This window comes from Trichechus manatus, unplaced genomic scaffold, assembly GCF_000243295.1.
Source record: "Trichechus manatus latirostris isolate Lorelei unplaced genomic scaffold, TriManLat1.0 scaffold00063, whole genome shotgun sequence".
In the NCBI taxonomy this organism is placed as follows: domain Eukaryota; kingdom Metazoa; phylum Chordata; class Mammalia; order Sirenia; family Trichechidae; genus Trichechus; species Trichechus manatus.
Window position 1 is genome coordinate 12,743,334 of NW_004443999.1, and position 18,137 is coordinate 12,761,470.

The following is an 18,137-nucleotide window of genomic DNA, read 5'->3' on the forward strand; positions in this document are numbered from 1 at the left end:
GGCGTGAGGTATGGGTCCTGTTTCATTTCTTTGCAGATGGATGTCCAGTTTTGCCAGCACCATTTGTTAAAAAGACTGTCTTTTCGCCATTTGATGGACTTTGGGCCCTTGTCGAAGATCAGGTGACCGTAGGTGGATGAATACAATGTGTTTTTGAAGTTTGAAATCATTTTAAGATTTCTACATTTCTGTTAAAGGACGTCAAAATCCTGGTGTCCTAGAACAGAAAGGGGCATTAGAATTAATCTAAACCAATGCTTTCACTTTAGGGATGAGGTAGATGGGGATGCTAAATGCAGATTAATGGCTACCATCTGGTGAGAGAGTTAGGGGAATGTGGTTAGGAAATGTTTTGGAGAGGGTTTTAAGTATATCTGTAATTTTTTTTTTTTTTAAATTGTGCTTTAAGTGAAAGTTTACAATTCAAGTTAGTCTTTCATACAAACATTTATATGTACATTGTTATGTGACCCTAGTTGCTCTCCCTATACTATGACAGCACACTCCTCCTTTCCACCCCAGATTTCCCGTGTCCATTCAACCAGCTCCTGACCGTCTCTGCGTTCTCATCTCGCCTCCAGACAGAAGCTGCCCATTTAGTCTCACATATCTACTTGAGTCAAGAAGCACACTCTTCACAAGTATCATTTTATGTCCCATAGTCCGGTCTAACTAATCTTTGTCTGAAGAGTTGGCCTCAGGAATGGTTTTAGTTCTGGGTTAATAGAGAATGTGAGGGCCATGTTTTCTGGGATTCCTCCAGTCTCGGTCAGACCATCAAGTCTGGTCTTTTTAGTAGAATTTGAGTTCTGCACCCCAGTTTTCTCCTCCATCGGGACTCTGTCATGTTCCTTGTCAAGACTGTCATTGGTGGTAGCCAGGCACCATCTAGTTCTTCTGGTCTCAGGCTGATAGAGTCTCTGGTTTATGTGGCCCTGTAATGTTTTCTTTAAAAAGAAAAAGAATTAGAGACAAATACGGCAACAAAAAAAATGTTAACATTTGAAAAAGCTAGTAGTGGATACTACATGATCATTGTCTTCCCTATTTCTTCATTTGAATATTGCATAATTCTTGCAAAAAATTAAAACCTAAGCAAAAATAAAACTAAAATTCTTCTTATTACACAGAGACTATGATGCTTCCTAAGGACTAGTATTTGTGGAATAAATAAATAAAATACCAAGATGAAAGGCAGTGCAGGCATGGAGCAGTTCGGGAGGACTCAAGGCCTGCGTTGCCTGTTGGCTGTCTCAGAGTCGCCAAACCCATTCTGTCTCTGTAAATGGCTTTTGAACTCATCCTCTTTTCTTCTTCTCCGTTCTCCATTCCCCAGCACACCTCTTCTGCCCCAGCTGCCATAGTAAAAGCTCTGCTCTACGCCAACCTGGACAGTTGCAGTAGCTTTGGAGAACTGGTCGTCTTGCTGCCATTTTCCCACTGCAGTTCATCTTATTATTATTATTGGCTATGGTTTTGTACCTTTCTTGGTTTTGTTTTATTTTTATTTTTAAAAATTTTAAACTTTATTTCTTTCAAAATAATATCCTACCTAGAAACACACAAACTATCCAAATTGCTTCAGGAAGAAATAGAAAATCTCAATAGATCTGTATAACAAGGGACAAGATTGAATCAGTAATTAAAAACCAACAAAGAAAAGTGCAGGACTAGATGGCATCATTATTAAATGCTTAAAGAAGAACTAATTCCATTCCTGTTTAAACTCTTCTAAAAAATATAAGCAGAAACACTTCCTAACTCATATGAAGCCAACATGTCCATGATATCAAAACCAGATAGACATCACAAGCAAAGAAAACTAAAAACATAACCAAAAAACAAAACGAAGAACAAACCAGTTGCTGTCAAGTGAAATCCAACTCATGGCGACCCCATATAGAACTGTGCTCTGTAATATTTTCAGTGGCTGATGTTTTGGAAGTAGATCGCCAGACCTTTCTTCTGAGACACCTCTGGGTAGACTCGAACTGCCAACCAAACCGCCAGCCTTTCTGTTAGCAGCCTGCGTGTTAACCATTTACAGTACCCAGGGACTGCATACATTTGTATACAAACACACAATTTCCCCTCCCCCTTGCATTGTCTTGATTTCCTTTTTTTTTTTTTCCCCCTGTTTGTATAGGTCTCTGACTTTTATGTGAGAAACTTACATATTTGGTAACCCTTTGCTTTCTGTTCCTGCTTAATAGTGAGTCACTGAGTAGGGCCTGTACGCCATGTGTCCGTGGTCAGGTCTTCTAACCATACAGCTTCACTGCCAGGAATATCAGGTGTGGGCCCTGTGGTTTCACTGGGAAACCTCCAAAGATAATATCTGTGTATATTTTCCCTAGGGTGTGTCAGCTAGAGAGGAATCCTTTGGTCTTCTGCCTGAGCAGTCAAGCATGCCTGGCTGCCAAGATTCAGGGAGCTGAGTGGGGAAGGGAGCTGTAATCTTAAGGTTTCCTGTGTGGATTTTTACTCTAACCTTCTGTTTTCAGAACAGTGCCTCACGCTTGTTTTCTGCTATGCGTTGTGGTGTCTTTGAACCAGAGACTGTCTGGTTCCGTGTTTCCAGGGAATACACCATCTCCTGCTGGAATGGGGGAAATAATCTGGGGTCTAACTGCTATTTACATAACCTTTTGGAAATCTTTTTTATAACTAAAACACAGAAAAAGGCACAAATAGGAGTGTACAATTTTGTGGGTTGCCACAAAGTGAACACTGTCATGGAACCAGTGCTCATATTGAGAAATAGAATATTATAGAACCCAGAAGAGCCCCCTCTTGTGTCCCTACTCTTGTTACCCACAGCCACTCTCCTGACTTCTAACACCAATAGTTAGTTTTGCCTGTTCTTGTACTCGATATAAATGGATCATAGACTATGTGTTCTTGTGTCTGGCTTCTTTCATTTGTATTTCTTTTTTAAAAACAACACAAAACATGCCAATGTACATATTATCAGCTTGTACTTTAGAGTGTGTAGTACAAAACCATGAATTTAATTTGTTTAAGGCGGAAGATTTTAAAGTTTTACACTGCAGTAGAAGTTTCTGTTTTGTTCTTTCTATGGCTTTAAGTGTTGGGGAGGTCGGCTGAGGGGACCGTGTTGGTATGTGGGGGCTGAGTAACTGGTGAGGCTGCTGGTATGTCACCGCCCTTTGGAAAAGGTTGGCTTTAGACCTGTTTCTATTTCACCACACACTACTGTGAGGTTTTAGTTCCCTCCCCCATTATCTAAGAAAGGTTTTACTGCTAAGTTCTTAACGTTCCAAAACTGCTAAGTCTTTAAAGTAATATTGTTTATATGTGTGTGTGTATATATGTGTGTGCATTTGTACACACACACTACCCACATACATACATATGTTTGATGTTAGAAATTTTAAATCATGAAACATATTGCAGAAAGTCATACACACACACACATGCACCTTAGAAAGCATTAATGTTGCTTTTTTATTTCATACAGTTAGTGTGGTGATTTGGAGATAGGCCATGCATTTTAATTGCTTATTTGTGTGTGTGTATGTTTATGGAATTTATGCTAATAAATCTCTTAGGTATGTTTCACAGGGAACATATTAGAGAGGCAGGGCCAAAGGGTAATTTATTCTTATGTTTTTACCTAAATCTCAAGGAATGAATTTTTAGATCACATTGCTAGGGCAAACATCCAGGGAGAAACTTAAGAACAATGCATTTCTGACATGTAGGAGTTCTGAGACTTTTTTCTCTTAACTTCATATCCTCTTAATTTTTCCCTCCACTGCAAGTTTTCACCTTAAACAAATTAGCTATTTTCACAGAGCATTTAAATTGGTATTTGCACCAGCATTCTAAATCTGGAAAGATGGCATGCTGATGTACACACACAGGTCAGCAGTTTCAGAGGGAAAACGTTCTTGGAACTGCAGCTGTTTCTTTTTCCTTTATTGGCACTGGAACTCTTCAAGTTAGTTTTTAAAATATAGAGGCGAGGCAAAATCAGTAATATCTGGTGGTTCTAATGGTTTCTTTCTTGATTATATGTGTCATTAGTTACAATGCATTATTTACTTCTCTATTTTATTCGTAGATAGTACTTCACATACATTAACTGTATCTCCATATAGAGAACCCAGATGGTATTAGTATTAATATTGTTATTATTTGCAATGGAGAATTATTTTTAATAAAATACAATAAGTTTTTTCTTAGAGTCAGTAAAGAAAACAGCTTTTTGCTGGTTTAAATTCAAGAAATATAAGTTTCCATCCTATATCTTAGTTGTATTGTTTTTAATATGATAGCCAAAGCACTATGAACTTGTTTACATTAAATTGTATTGCTGTTCAAACATTCTACTGTACTGATAAATTTAGCTCTTTTTAATTTATAATTTATTAAAGTTTCCTGGGAAGTAACATTACATTAAAATATCTAGAGTTTGTTAGCAGCAATAGGTCAGAGAGTTCTTTTCTGAAGATATCTAATGCATTGTTTAGAAAGAGCAATGTGGAAAACAAACTCAAAAGCAAAGCTGGATAGTATCAATAATGCATGTGTGTTTCTGGTACCTTTTCCCACGTGGTGACAAATTTCTTACTTGAGCTGGATTTAAATGTCTTTATCTTAGACTACTTTAATTTACTAATCATTTCTACCTGCCACTTTTAAAGATAGCCTGTGTTTTAGTAAGCGCTTAAGAAATTGATGATAATTGAAACACTGGCATTTAAATTGCTTAATTCTGTGTGTTGAATACTGGACAAGTTATATAAAAATTACTATTGTCCTCTCATAGTTTCACAATATTTTATGCAGTAGTTTAAAAAGAGCCTGTTTTTTTAAAGATATGATATATAGTAAAACCTCAAGCTTTTAAAAACTTGATGTTATATTTAATGTTTGCCTGAGTGGCTTACAGTGTAGATACAATAAGGAAAGAGTTGACTTCAGTGTGTCACCTTCATTACTTAACTTTTCAGGAAAGAGGTCTTCTCAGAGATCATTCCATTGTTAGGTGGACCATTAAATACATCCTCAGTAAATGAACATATGAGTGCATGGTAGTGGAAATTGTCTTTATTCATTCACTTATATGTTAAGTATACCCCACTGCTTTGCAAAACATATTTGTAGCATCCTGTGGTAGAAGGAAGTGAGACTGGTAATTTGTCATTATATTTATCTTCGTTGAAGATAAGCTGAGAAGAAGTGTACATAATGAAATAATTCAGAAAACGTTACATAGGAAAAGATTCGTAAGAAAGGATTTGAAGTTGGAAAAGGAGACATTAGGTGTAAGGTGGACAGTATGATATTGGATTTTCTTAAAAAACAAAACAACAAACTGTGGATCTATTCACCATTCTCTGAAAATAGCCCACAGCTTGTCGTTTTAACTTTGCAAGGATTGTGCCACCCTTTAGCCCTTCACCCTCCAAACCAAGGCTCAACCTAGTGAATCTTACCCATCCTTCAAAACATAGTTGTAAAGACTTTCGTTTCTTGAAGCTTTTGGTTATTTCCCAATTGTGACATCTTGTGAAATCACCATCTATTTATGAAGTCTTTGAGGGTAGGAACATGGTTTTCTTATTCCTCCCTCCCCCTGCCATGCAATACTTACACACACACATACACACATGCATGTGTATATATAGAGAGATAGAAATGTGTGTGTGTTATATAGCAGGCCTTTCATAAATATTTGTTGAATTGAATTGTAGGTTTTCCTGCCAGCAAGGATAATCCAAAGAATGTGATCTTAAAACATTCACAAGAGAGTACCCCCAAATTCTTTGAGTGATGGAACCATTTAGTGTATTTAGCATTCTGCAACCCAAAATAAGGCAGAGATTACCTGTGGGTTATGGAGAGTGAATTAAAGGCCTGGAGGAAATCAGTGACTTGAGCTTTGATTAGATGTGAAATTTGTTTTAGCTGAAAACAATAAGAGATGGGGAGGGGTTCTCAGATGGGAGAACAGTGTGAGAGAACGAATGAAGTTGAGTTGGGTGTGTAAGTATGTGGGTGTAATAGAATGAAAGTTATGGAGAAATTAGAAATGATAAACTCATAATTATGCGTGGCATTTATCAAGTACCTTTCTTCTGAGAAAGCTTTAATTCCTACGTTTTTAATCTCCATGGTGGAGAAAACAAATGACCCTATTTCCTACTCTGTTCTTTTGGAGTTCTTGACATTCTAAAAGTACAAAGTTATTAATTACTTATCCTTACTACAAGTTCACATTTCCAGGTTTTTATTGAAAGGGAGATTTTAGTTTTTGTTTTTATCAGTAATTCCTGAGAACTTTTAATGGAAATAGTAAAAATTCATTAGCATAGTTGGATCAGAAGTGTCATGATAAAATATTTTTACAGCTCATTTGCTAGACTTAGACCGCAGTACTTAGAAGAATTTCAGCTTGTTTGGAAGATGCTTTGCCATATAAAAAGTCATACAAGCAGACAAGACCTGCTAACTGCTGGCAAAAGGGTCTGGCTGCTGTTTGAAAGAAACAAGGCTTAGCACAAGTGCTGCTCCGAGATAGAGATAACCTTGGGAAGAAATTCCACTACTGGGATTTAGTGAGGCTTGCCAAGTGCTTAAGGAATTTCATAGAACGTATGGAATGTCTTTTTTTCAGTTAACTGTTTCCAACACTGAAAGTTCATTTCTTACACAGCTTTGCTTTTCAGATGGAATTTTGATCCTCTTGGGAAGCTTTCCATTTCACACGGTTCCCATTTTTATTCCATGAACGCTTGATCAAAGGAAAGCCTTTACATGGTGCTCAGGGCTCTGAGATTATATAGCCTTTGGTCCTCTCTCTAGCTAATGCTACCAACCTCATTTCTGGCAATAATAGCCTATTTTCTTCTTCCTTATACAGCTCATTTTAAAGAGAGAACTCAAAATGAAACAAAAGATTTATTTATAAGCCAGGCTATATTAAATTACGGTTTGCCCTATTGCCTTCTTGGGATCATTTAAGATGTTCTTTAACTTTTCTTTCCCACTTAAATAAAAGAGGAGTTTTCAAAAGCCTTGGCTTGATGCCAGTTAGGCTTTTGTATTCTGCCCTATTCCATTCTTCTATAATTTCAGTTGAGCTCTTTGCTATACTCTCTAAGCTTTAACTTCCTTAATGCTAAACATAATATCTGTATGTAATTGCTATTCTGAGTAGTAACCAACTTTTTTACTGTGAGTAGCTCTTAGGGGACAGTGATAAGCATGAAGTAAGATGGCCAACAGATGCTTCTTTTGTGGTTGTTGATAATGATAACTTGGGACTTGGGAACACTATTAACATCCTTACTGATGACTTCTAAAATAATTCTTTGGTTGCCAGTGGGAGAGTGCTAATGGAGACCAATAAATGCTCCTCTTTCTCCCTCTTTCCTCTATCTCATGCCAAACAAACATCCAACTCTGAAGCTAATTCTGACAACGCTCGTGTAACTTTTGAAAACTAAAGGCTCATAAAAGCTGTTTTTCCTAAAAGAACCTATGATTTTGATGCCACTCACCATTATAGTAATAGAGCTTTGAATGGGAGGAGTCACACACTGTTGTCATTTCCCATGGGTGGGTTATGAAGATGACGCTAGAGCTGGCAGGATATTGATACTTGACAGTGACCTCTCTAAAGTTGGGCACACCCATCCCTCCCCAGTGATGTCTTTGGACTTACAATTAACAAGAAAACCTTAGCGAAAGTCTGACTTTATAAATATTTGTTCTTTCCCCAAATTTCTAAAAATTCTGTCAGAATGCATGCTTCTCAGCCCACATAGAGATTGTGTGTGTATGTATGTGTGCGTAGGGGAAGTGCCACAAGGGAAGGGAAGACATCTGATTTGTGTATTACCCAAAACATCTGATTGTGTATTATCCAAATCAGTGCCACCTAGGATGGGTTATTTCACTCTCTGACTCCAAAGCTTTTCATAGATAAATGCCAGAATCATCATCTGGGACTCAAGGCCTCTGTGATGCTTTAAGTATCCTTTACAGCACCAGGGGTTTTTTCTGCTTAACAGTTTGCTCTACGTACTTAATATTTCCCAAGGACACCCTGTAGTTTTTGCCCTCCAAATCAGTGTTTCTCAAAGTATGGCCTATAAAATGCCTACATCAGAATCACTGTTGAGTTTACTGAAAATATACATAAATACCTGTTTTTCATCCCACAACTGCTGAATGAGAACCTCTGGTGATGGTGCCCAGGAATACACATTTTTAATAATGCATTCTAAAGTTTGAGGAACAATCAACACTGCCCTATTCTCTCTGAATATTCTATCTTCCAATTCCCATCTGCCTATTGAACTGTTGTTCCTAACCCTTAGATAAAAATGAGTTTTCTCTTCTGTAAACACTCATGATTCTTTTTTTCAGTAAGTTTTCATCTTTGGCTTTATATATAGCAGCTTTGTTCCAAAACTGTTTAAAGTTCTTAGAGGGTAAAAACCATGTCCAATTCATATTTGCGTGCTTCAGACACCGTTGTGCATAGTAAGAACTCAGAAAATGTTTAGTGAATGAACAGTTCAATCCTAGCATCAGACTTTTATTATACTTAGTAAACCTGGGTGTTGGGTTTTATTTATTTATTTTCCCTACGTAGGTACCAGATATGCTTGGTCTATTTGTGTATTATGGAGAGCTTAAGCTACTCATGTCTAAGAGTGTTTTCATGACATAATTATTCTTTCTGCTTTCAGTTTATGCTCACTTTCTCATTCCTTTGACATTCCAGTATCTTTGGTAAAGATGTTACCTGGTTTTCATTTTTATATATCCTTGTATGACTAGACTGAGATTTTATCCACATGTACTGTGTGGTCTTCTCTCCTTTGATTTGAGAAGAGGAATAGAAATAGTGATCCGTTTTCCACTTTTACAGAAATGGTTTTTTTTACATTTTTGTTATTTGTCGTATTAGTGTGATGGTTAATACTAAACATCTCTTGAATAGTATTGGTAATTAAATTTGCTAACTTCGGGCAGAACTGTTCGTACAAAGTCAAAAAAAATGTCGTCTTGGACAAATTAAAGAAAACATCTCAAAAGAGATATGTTTAACAATAACATGGTAACACTCTTGTCTTTTTACTCATTATATTGCCAATTTATAAAAGTATCAAAAAATGACAAATTTATGCTGCTTTATGACTCACTATTTTCATGAATTTAAAGTCAGTGCTGGATCACTGTAGATCTAGAACTGCTATTCCCACATAATCACCATCTTCATAATTTGGAGTAGTTTTCTAGATGGTGTTCTTACTCAATTCATGGGAGCCCGCCCTTGAGTGCCCCCTACTCCCTTAGGCAGGAGCCTTGTCTTGTTCACTGTTGTGTCCATAGGGTTCACTTAGCCTGGGGTCTAGCACATAGTAAGTAACCAATAAAAGCCTCTTGTTATTTGAATTGTTTTAAAAGAGGGATGAAAATAAAAATTTCTTTTTTTAAGGAATGCTTTTATTTGCCCTTACAGAATATGTCCACTGTAATTATTGCCATTAGAAATACAATACTGAATGGTCTCTCCCTGATTATTATTTTGGAAAAATTGTGTCTTTGAGCTGTAGCTTTGGTGTACTTATTCTGATTTTTAACATCAGCAGTTCTTCAGAAAATTTTGATCAAATCCTTTTGTGTCAGTAAATTTTCATTTTTATCCAAGTAAATTATGTATGTGTTTAGTTTTCTAGTTATGAGAAGATGATATGCTTGTTTTGCTCATACCAAGAGTCATTTATGGTGATAAGGATTAAGATAGGATGGTTTCTGTTTATTTTGGCTCAGCCATGGAGGAGCTGGTCATGTGCCACATTAGCATTTTGTGCACTGCTGAGCCATCCCAGAAGACTGGGCAGTGGACAGGTGCTCAGTGGGAATGAGACTCTTGAACTGCTTGGGTCTTGGGACAAAATGGCATACATAAGCTTGTGTAGATTCGTTTCAGAAGTCTTAAAGGGATAAAAGGAAAAGCACTGTAACCAAGAAGCTGAGAAGTCACCGGTGAAAGTTCAGTTTTACAGGGCAGTAGAATTTGGGGGTGCGGAGAGCAGTGCAGAAACTGAAAGAAGTTGACTCATGCATTCTGAAGGGTAGGTGTTCGTAGCAATTCCAAAGCAGGCATGACGTTTATTTAGATGCTTTTCATGCCACTGCAACCGTGGACAAATCCCTGAGAAACAAGGGACAGAAGATTCTTTCTTTCTTTTTTTCTTTCTTTCTTTCTTCTTCATCCAGGAGAGATAGTCTCTTACAACTTTTGCAGGTTATTTTGCTTTCTTATGTAACTGTTGGCGCACGTACAGGTTGCCTGATGTCATACCTGAATTGAGGTAAAAAGATGACAACTTGACTATAGGACTGAGTCCACACTAAAGAAATCAGCATTTGAGGAGAGCAAGGAAGATAAATCACAGAAGTTGCTTAGTGATGGTCTTTTATTCACTCATTTACATAACTAATATTTCTTAAGGGCAAGTACATTCAGTACACTTTAAAAAAATACTTTGATATCTTTTCAAAGATTAGTTCTCCTAGGGATAAAAGGCAGAAATCATCCTGTCAAACTAATGGTCTTCTTCAGACACTTCGCTAGCTGAAATCATAGGTAGGTTTTTAGGAAGAACAACAATGTAGGCACTTGGTTTTACAAATTCCCTTGGGGAAAAAAAAAGGACAGAAAAATAAAAAGTAAATGTAACTTGTTTTTACCCAAGCTTTTTTCTTTACTGTCTTTGAACAGCACTAAGCTTTATCTTTTTGTTCTCTCTTTCCCTGACCCATTGCTGTCGAGTCAGTTCTGACTCATTGCGATCCTGTAGGACAGAGTAGAACTACCGCTACAGTTTCCAAGGAGTGGCTGGTAGATTCGAACTACCAACCTTTTGGTTAACAACCAAGCTCTTAACCATTGTGCCACCAGGGCTTCTCTCTTTCCTCAGTGTATGAAATTTATTTAAACTGAGTATTGAAAAGATGATTTATTTAATAAATAGTGTTGACATAATTAGCTACCAGAAAAAAAGAGTTAGTCCTCTACTCGGTGTTATAAATAAAAGCAAATATCAGGTGTGATAAAGATCTAAATGTAAAACATAAAATATGGAGAACATTTGTATCACTTTGGGGTAGAGTGAGAGGGCCTTCTCAAGCAAGATAAAAAGCATAGACTCCTTATAAAGGAAAAGATTGCCAAATTGGAGCAAATAAAAATTAAAAACAAGCATGTGGCAAAAGTTACCATTAACAGAATGGGAAAAGCTAAACAGTAGGCTGGGAGAGAATATTTGCAGCATGTGACAGAGTATGTGGCACATAGTATTCAGACAGCTTCTACAAATTGATGAGACAAACAACCCAATCAAAAATTGGGCAAAGGATATGAATGTGTATTTCAAGAGGAAATGCAAATACCACTCTTCTCTTCACCAAAAGATGCTGAACCTCACTGAAAAACACAAATTGAAATGACCTGATACCATTTTTTGCACATCAGATTAGCAAAAATTGAAAGCGTGCTGACATTAAGTATAGTGAAAGAGACCCTCTCCTACAAAACTGATTGGGAATATGAATGTCTACAACCTTTTGGTAATTTGCAGTATATATTAAAATTGTACATACTCTTAGACCCATCAGTTATACTTTTAGAAGTGTAAGTTCACAATTCCTTATCTAAAACTCTTAAGGCCATTTGTGTTTCAGAATTCAGAGATTTTCAGGTAGTATGATGATAATATAGCACACATACTGTTTATTATATAACACCTCCAGCTTGGTTTGGGACAGCACCCCATAAGCAAACATTAATATTTCTGAAGGGAACAAATGAATAGTCACATCAGTTCAAGTCAGCTTTTGCTACCACATGAGTCAATGAAAAATCTCTGAGATTTCAGAGCCCTTTGTATTTCAGAATTACAGATAAGGCATTTTTGTTGTTACTTGCTGTCGAGTCGATTCTGACTCATAGATAAGGCATAAAAAAACCCAAACCCATTGCCATCGAGTTGATTCTGACTCGTAGCCACTCTATATAACGGAGTAGAACTGCTCCATACAGTTTCCAAGGAGCACCTGGTGGATTTGAACTGCCAGCCTTTTGGTTAGCAGCCGTAGCTCTTAACTACTATGCCACCGGAGTTTCCGGATAAGGCTTTATCCAGAGTACTCCAAAATAAAATCATTTGATGCACTGAAGAATATGTGACTGGAATGTTTCTCACAGAATTGTTTGTAACAGTAACAATCTGGGAGTGCTCCTAATGTCAATCAACGGAGGAGTGGGTGAATAGATCCTGGTACATTTATACTGTGAGTATTATGCAGCTGTCAAAAAATGTGTTAGATTTTTAGGTACTGACTCAGAAAGATGATTTGTTTGCATTAATTGAAAAAACAAGTTGTGGAAAAGTGTATGTGGTATGAGCTCATTCAAAAAGCAGGGAGGGGGCTTATCTGCTTATAGCATGTATGTGTTTTATATGGATGAAAAACTTTGGAAGGATGTATATACCAGTTACCTTAGGAGGATGGCATTTGGAAGGAAGTAGGGCAGACTGTTAATTTTTTTTTAATGCTTGTATAGTTTGCCTTGTTAAAATGCACATGTATTATTTTGGTGATCCCATAAAAGCAATCTTTCTCTTAAAAGCACACACAGCGCATGGGTGTTGTAGAGCCCTGACAACCTGGCAACTCTCCACTAAGATACAGCGACTAGAAACCACCGGGGATCCTGCTTTTAATAATGAATGGGAAGCAGGGCACGAAGACCAGAGCTAGGCTTACAATTCCAGTGTTTGAGTAGGTCCTTCATTACTCAATACTGAAGCCTAATAATTTCCAAAATGTATTAGCATGTCTCCCCACAAGGAAAAAGCAAGTTAAACATGGACTGTTACTATGAAATGGAAATCCATTCCCCCAGGGAATCTTTTTAAGTGATCCATTTGCAGTGAATAATAATTCAAGAAAATCATATTGATTTTTCTCTGTTAGGCTCAATTGAGTAAAAAAGTATGATTTCCTCTTCATGGGTGTAATGTGTGACACTCATTTTAAGCACATTTGGAATATAAAAATAGAACTACTTGTACATACTATTATTTTACAGTCAAGTTCCTTCAGTATATCACATACATCCTTATTTCCTGGTAGGAAAACTACTAAAAATGTAGATGTATCTAAGACTTGTCATAGCTCCAGATAGTCATTATGCTACTTATTTTTGTTGCCTAAATATATACAAGTATATATAGCCATCCCATTTAATGTAGATGCAGAAAGAACTTGGCACATAGATATTTGCATTGAATCAATTGAGTGTGGATAAATGCTGAGAAAGTAAAAAAAGATGAAGCATGTTTTATGATCGTGACAAAATAAGCCCAGTAGGAGAAAAGATGTGAAGATTTTCTGCATTTGTGTACGTTTGCTTATTTTTCTCAACTGTAATATGGTAGAATGTTGGCTTTTTCTTTCCTGCCCTTGGATAAAAACGGCTCCACTTCATTTTCTGAGCAGCACTTGTTCCCAACTAGTTCTTTTATAGATAAGAGTGGACTAAACCTGTAGAGCTGTGGTTAACCTACTTGTTTTTAAAACCTGTATATCTACCTATAAAAGCAGGGAAGTTGGATGTATGAATTTGATGCATTTTAGCCTTTCTGATTAATTTAAGAACCCAAGCACCCTTGCCTTTTGTAGAGTTAAATAATTTGCTCAAGGGAGTAGCTTGGAAGATTATGCCTCGAAATTTAGTAAATGAGGAAGAAAATCTGTTACAAGTTAAGTGTAAACTATAATACATTAGCACGGTATATACTGCTGTCTGTATTAAAAGGGAAGCTAGAGAAGTACAGGGACAAAACTGATTGCTCTATTCCCTCAATAGCAGTTTTAAGGTGTGTGCTAGTGCTGCTTTGCTGTTAATTAGTTATGGTGTGACGTTGGAGAAAGAAAGGAAAAGGTAAGAACATTAATAGATCAAACCCCTAGATAGCTTAGCACATTGTTTGTCTAGATTATTACTTTACTTTGGTTTATGGTGTGAATACAGTAGGAGTTACAAATGAAAGAAATGTCATTAATTAGGCAGTGATATTATCAGCTCCATTCTGTTGTCTTTTCCCTCTCCCTACTTGTGACCTTCTGTCACTCTGAGGGAAGCCACCTATAGTTATGTGGCTGTTAGGAAACCTAGTTTGAAAGGGACTTCAAGGTTTATGTGTAAATACAATACAATTATAGTTTTCTGTCTTGATGAGTTACCACGTGTATGTAGTTCATTGTGCTTTTCTGTTACTTGGGATTAAAAACAAAAGTGTATCTTGGAGCTTTGGAGGGAGACCCAGGTTCTGAACTCCCACAAAGCCCATTGCCGTTTGCTACATGTGTAACCATGAGTGTGTCATCTACTGTCTCAAGTATAAAGTGGCAGTGGCAGTACTGTACCATGTGCCTTCATTTTAAGGATTAAAGGAGATTTCTCTTTATTAGGCTCTGGGTAAATGTTAACTTGCTTCTTTTCCCTACTCTGAGTCCTGTTGTAGGAAAAATGGACATGATTTATATTTCTTTCCTAAAGTACGTTGCTTGGTCTGGAAAGTGAAGTACTGTCGTCCCTCAGTATCCAAGTGAAGATTGGTTCCAAGATGCCCTGCAGATACCAAAATCCATGGATACTCAAGTCCCTTATATAACCTACCCACATCCTCCCATATACTTTAAATCATCTCTAGATTGCTTCTAATACCTAATTCAGTGTAAATGTTATGTAAATAGTTGTTGCCTTGCAATTGAGACTTGCTCTGGAAGGTAGCCTTTTTCTTCTTTGAGTTTCTTGAGCTCTTCTGGAAACGCAGATGCTGCCTGGGCATCAGCCGATGCCGATTCTCTGGCGATCTGGAAGTTCTTGAGGCTGTAGCGCTTTACAGAGCTAGCCAGCCATCCCTTACTAGCCTGAAACTCCTCCTTCCTCTCGCTTTCCTCAACCCCCTCACACTTAGCCTTTGAGGGATTGCTTTGACCACTTCATTGCTTTTTGGGAGCCATTTTTTCATAGAAACAAAGAGTGCACACAACACAAGTAGTGAATGAACAAGACAAAAGGCGAACAATGCTCCAACAGTGAGTGCTGGAGAGAGACTGAGGATTTGTGAAACAGCGGGAGGCTACAGCAGAGGATGCCTACACATCACTTCATTCACGTGAATTCATTGTAGTGCTAAGTATGCAGCATATTCAAGTTTTGCTTTTTGCAACTTTCTGGAAAAAAATGTTTTTTTTTTTTCAAATCATTTCGATCCGCGGTTGGTTGAATGCGGAACCCACAGATACGGAAGGGTGACTGTAAATCTTTTCAAGTTGTTGGGTAGTTTGGGAGCACTGGGCTGGACTTGAATTGGCTTGAGTTTACATGTACATCATGTTGAAATTTCATTGTCCTTCACTGCTGGTAATGCCACCCTCAGCAGGGTAAAAGGAGGTGAAAAGGCAGTGCTTCCCATACTCTACTCTGAGGCCGTTTTTTTCACCTGTGGCTTAGAATTATTTCAAATAAGCCCAGTAATCATAATAGGTATAGATATCTATTTATATTAAATTCTTTAATAAGATAAACAAAATAGGAGGAGAGAGGAGTAATAATGATGTTGAAAGGCAGTAGATTCATAGTTACATACAAAAGTCATATTTGTCTGAGCCTGGTTTATTATAAGCTTGGGAAATTAAAGAAGATTCCTTCAAAGACCTCTTCTACTCTTGGTTTTTGATAACCCTGAGAAATAAGGATGGTGTGTCCACTTTAAGTAATGTCCTTTAACCTTGGCATTGTGTGTGTGCATTTGTGTGTAATGAGGTGTTTTAATAAAACATACCACAAGCCTTTCTTCTCCTTTTAGCTTCTGAAGCATCAGATAGAATCGTCCTTTGTTATTGCTAAACTGACAACTATAGTTATTATAGTCATCATTAAAATGTTTTTTACTAATCTTAATTTTTGTGATGCAGTGATTCTCTTCTACTTACCTGTTTGAACAACTGTGAGGAAATATCTATATCCTGAGTGAATATAAGGGCAGAACTGTAATATTAGTTTAAAATAAAATATTCAAAATATTTTAAAATAAAATATTTCACCAAATGTGTGTGTGTGTATATATATATATAAGAATATTGTATATATATATATATTCATAGCCAGCTAGTTTTGCATTAGAATCCAGGTCTGTGCCCATTTGAAAATTTATCTAGCTCACCTACTAACATGGCAGAGCTAAAAGTCTTATATTTTGTTACGGAGACATAGGGATGTCTAGTCTTATCTTGAATAATGGTGTGCTGTCACCTTGCTTTCTCCTCTGCATTCTCTTTTAAAGGAAGTTAAAGGGAAGAAAGGTCATCTGCCCACCATTTGGATCTCTTACCTCTTAAACATTGCCTCTGTGTATCTGTTTCACCCATTTTAAAGCACAGAGGGAAGTGGATTCTATGTGGACTTTCCCACTATCTTTCTCTGAAAGGCTTTTTGAATCTGTAAAATTCTGTTCCCCAGTGCCTGTAACCTGACTGCTTTCCACATCTATAAAGAAAAAAATAGAACTCTAAGAAGTGGAGGGCTAGAGTTTACAAAACATCATGAGTATTAATGTTGGTAGATGTATTCTGATCAAGAGTTTGGGTTCTCAGAAACAATCTGTGCTTTGCTTGCTAAACAAGTCTGTGCTGAACACTGTGTTCTCTGGGAAGAATTTGGGGCATGGGCTGCACAGGGAGGAATGCAAGGGAGATGGGGAGTGTGTGAGAAGGAACTAGACATTTAGGGTACATCAGATCAGAATCAGTCCTTAAAATTTACAAGACTGGGGCAAGAATATAAATGGAGTCCCACATACCAATATCTAAATAGTTAAGTTAAACTAACCAACTGTTAAATAAATTAGGTTCTACCTACCTTGACAAGTAATGCTTTATAATGACTGGAAGGCAAATTAGAATCCTTAGACTCCTTGGGATTCCACACTGAATGTGGCAGCACGAGACAAGCTGGCCTAGTGGCCCACATCTCTTCCCATCCCAAGCTCCATTCCTCACCATGCATGGTCTGGACACCCCAGCCCATGCAGCCCAGCTCTATCCACCCCTAGGGTATAGGTATACACACCTATGGGAGGATGGACCTAGGGAACAGGCCCACACGAGCCCTGGAAACAGGCTTGGTATCCTTTGGGTAGGGAATTATAGAGTCCTGGTTACTTTAGCAAGGAGCCCTGGTGGTACAGTGGTTAAAGTGCCCAGCTGGTAACTGAAAGGTCGGCAGTTCGAACCCACCAACCACTCCGAGGGAGAAAGGTGTGACAGCCTGCTTCCATAAAGGTTGTTGTTGTGTGCTGTCGTACAGATTATAGCCTTAGAAATCCTATGGGGAGTTCTACTCTGTCCTATAGGGTCGCTGTGAGTCGGAATCGACTTGACGGCGATGAGTACTTTAACATACCCCTGGTGGTGCAGATGGTTAAGCGCTTAATTACTAGCTGAAAGATTGGTGGTTCGAACTTACCCAGAGGCACCTCGGAAGATAGGCCTGGTGATCTGCTTCTGAAACGTCACAGCCTTGAAGGGGCAGGTCTCCTCTGACACACGTGGGGTCACCACGAGTCAGAATTGACTCAATGGCAACTAACAACAACTTACTCTTCATATGGAACTACATTAGAAAAAGTAAAAAGAAACAGGTGAAATTAATTTTAACAACAGGATGTGCTGGTAGGAGACTTCTGATGGGGTTGAGAGAGTTATTTAAACCAATATACCAAAATTATTATCAGTTCTAAAAATATTAATGAGGTAGTTTACATTCTTTTTTTGTACTAAGTCTTTGAAGTCAGTATGTTCTTTATACGTAGTGAACATCTAAATTGGGACCAGCTACTTTGTAGGTGCTCAGTAGACATCTGTGGCTAGTGGTTGCTGGATTGGCCAGGGCAGCTCTAGGAGAAGGGGGTGCAGACGCCTGGCTCTACAGGGAGGGGTGCTCAGCCCCTAGGACTGAGGGCAGTTCTCTTTACCATAAGGTCTGGTAGTGGTTTTGTCATTGAGTTGATGCA

General features: G+C 37.7%; 1 protein-coding gene across 1 annotated transcript in view; it reads left to right on the top strand.

Annotated features, from left to right (window-relative positions):
- Positions 1–18,137, top strand: part of PHLPP1 (PH domain and leucine rich repeat protein phosphatase 1) — a 221,752-nt gene that overhangs the window by 137,659 nt on the left and 65,956 nt on the right. The gene's annotated exons all lie outside the window — the stretch shown is intronic.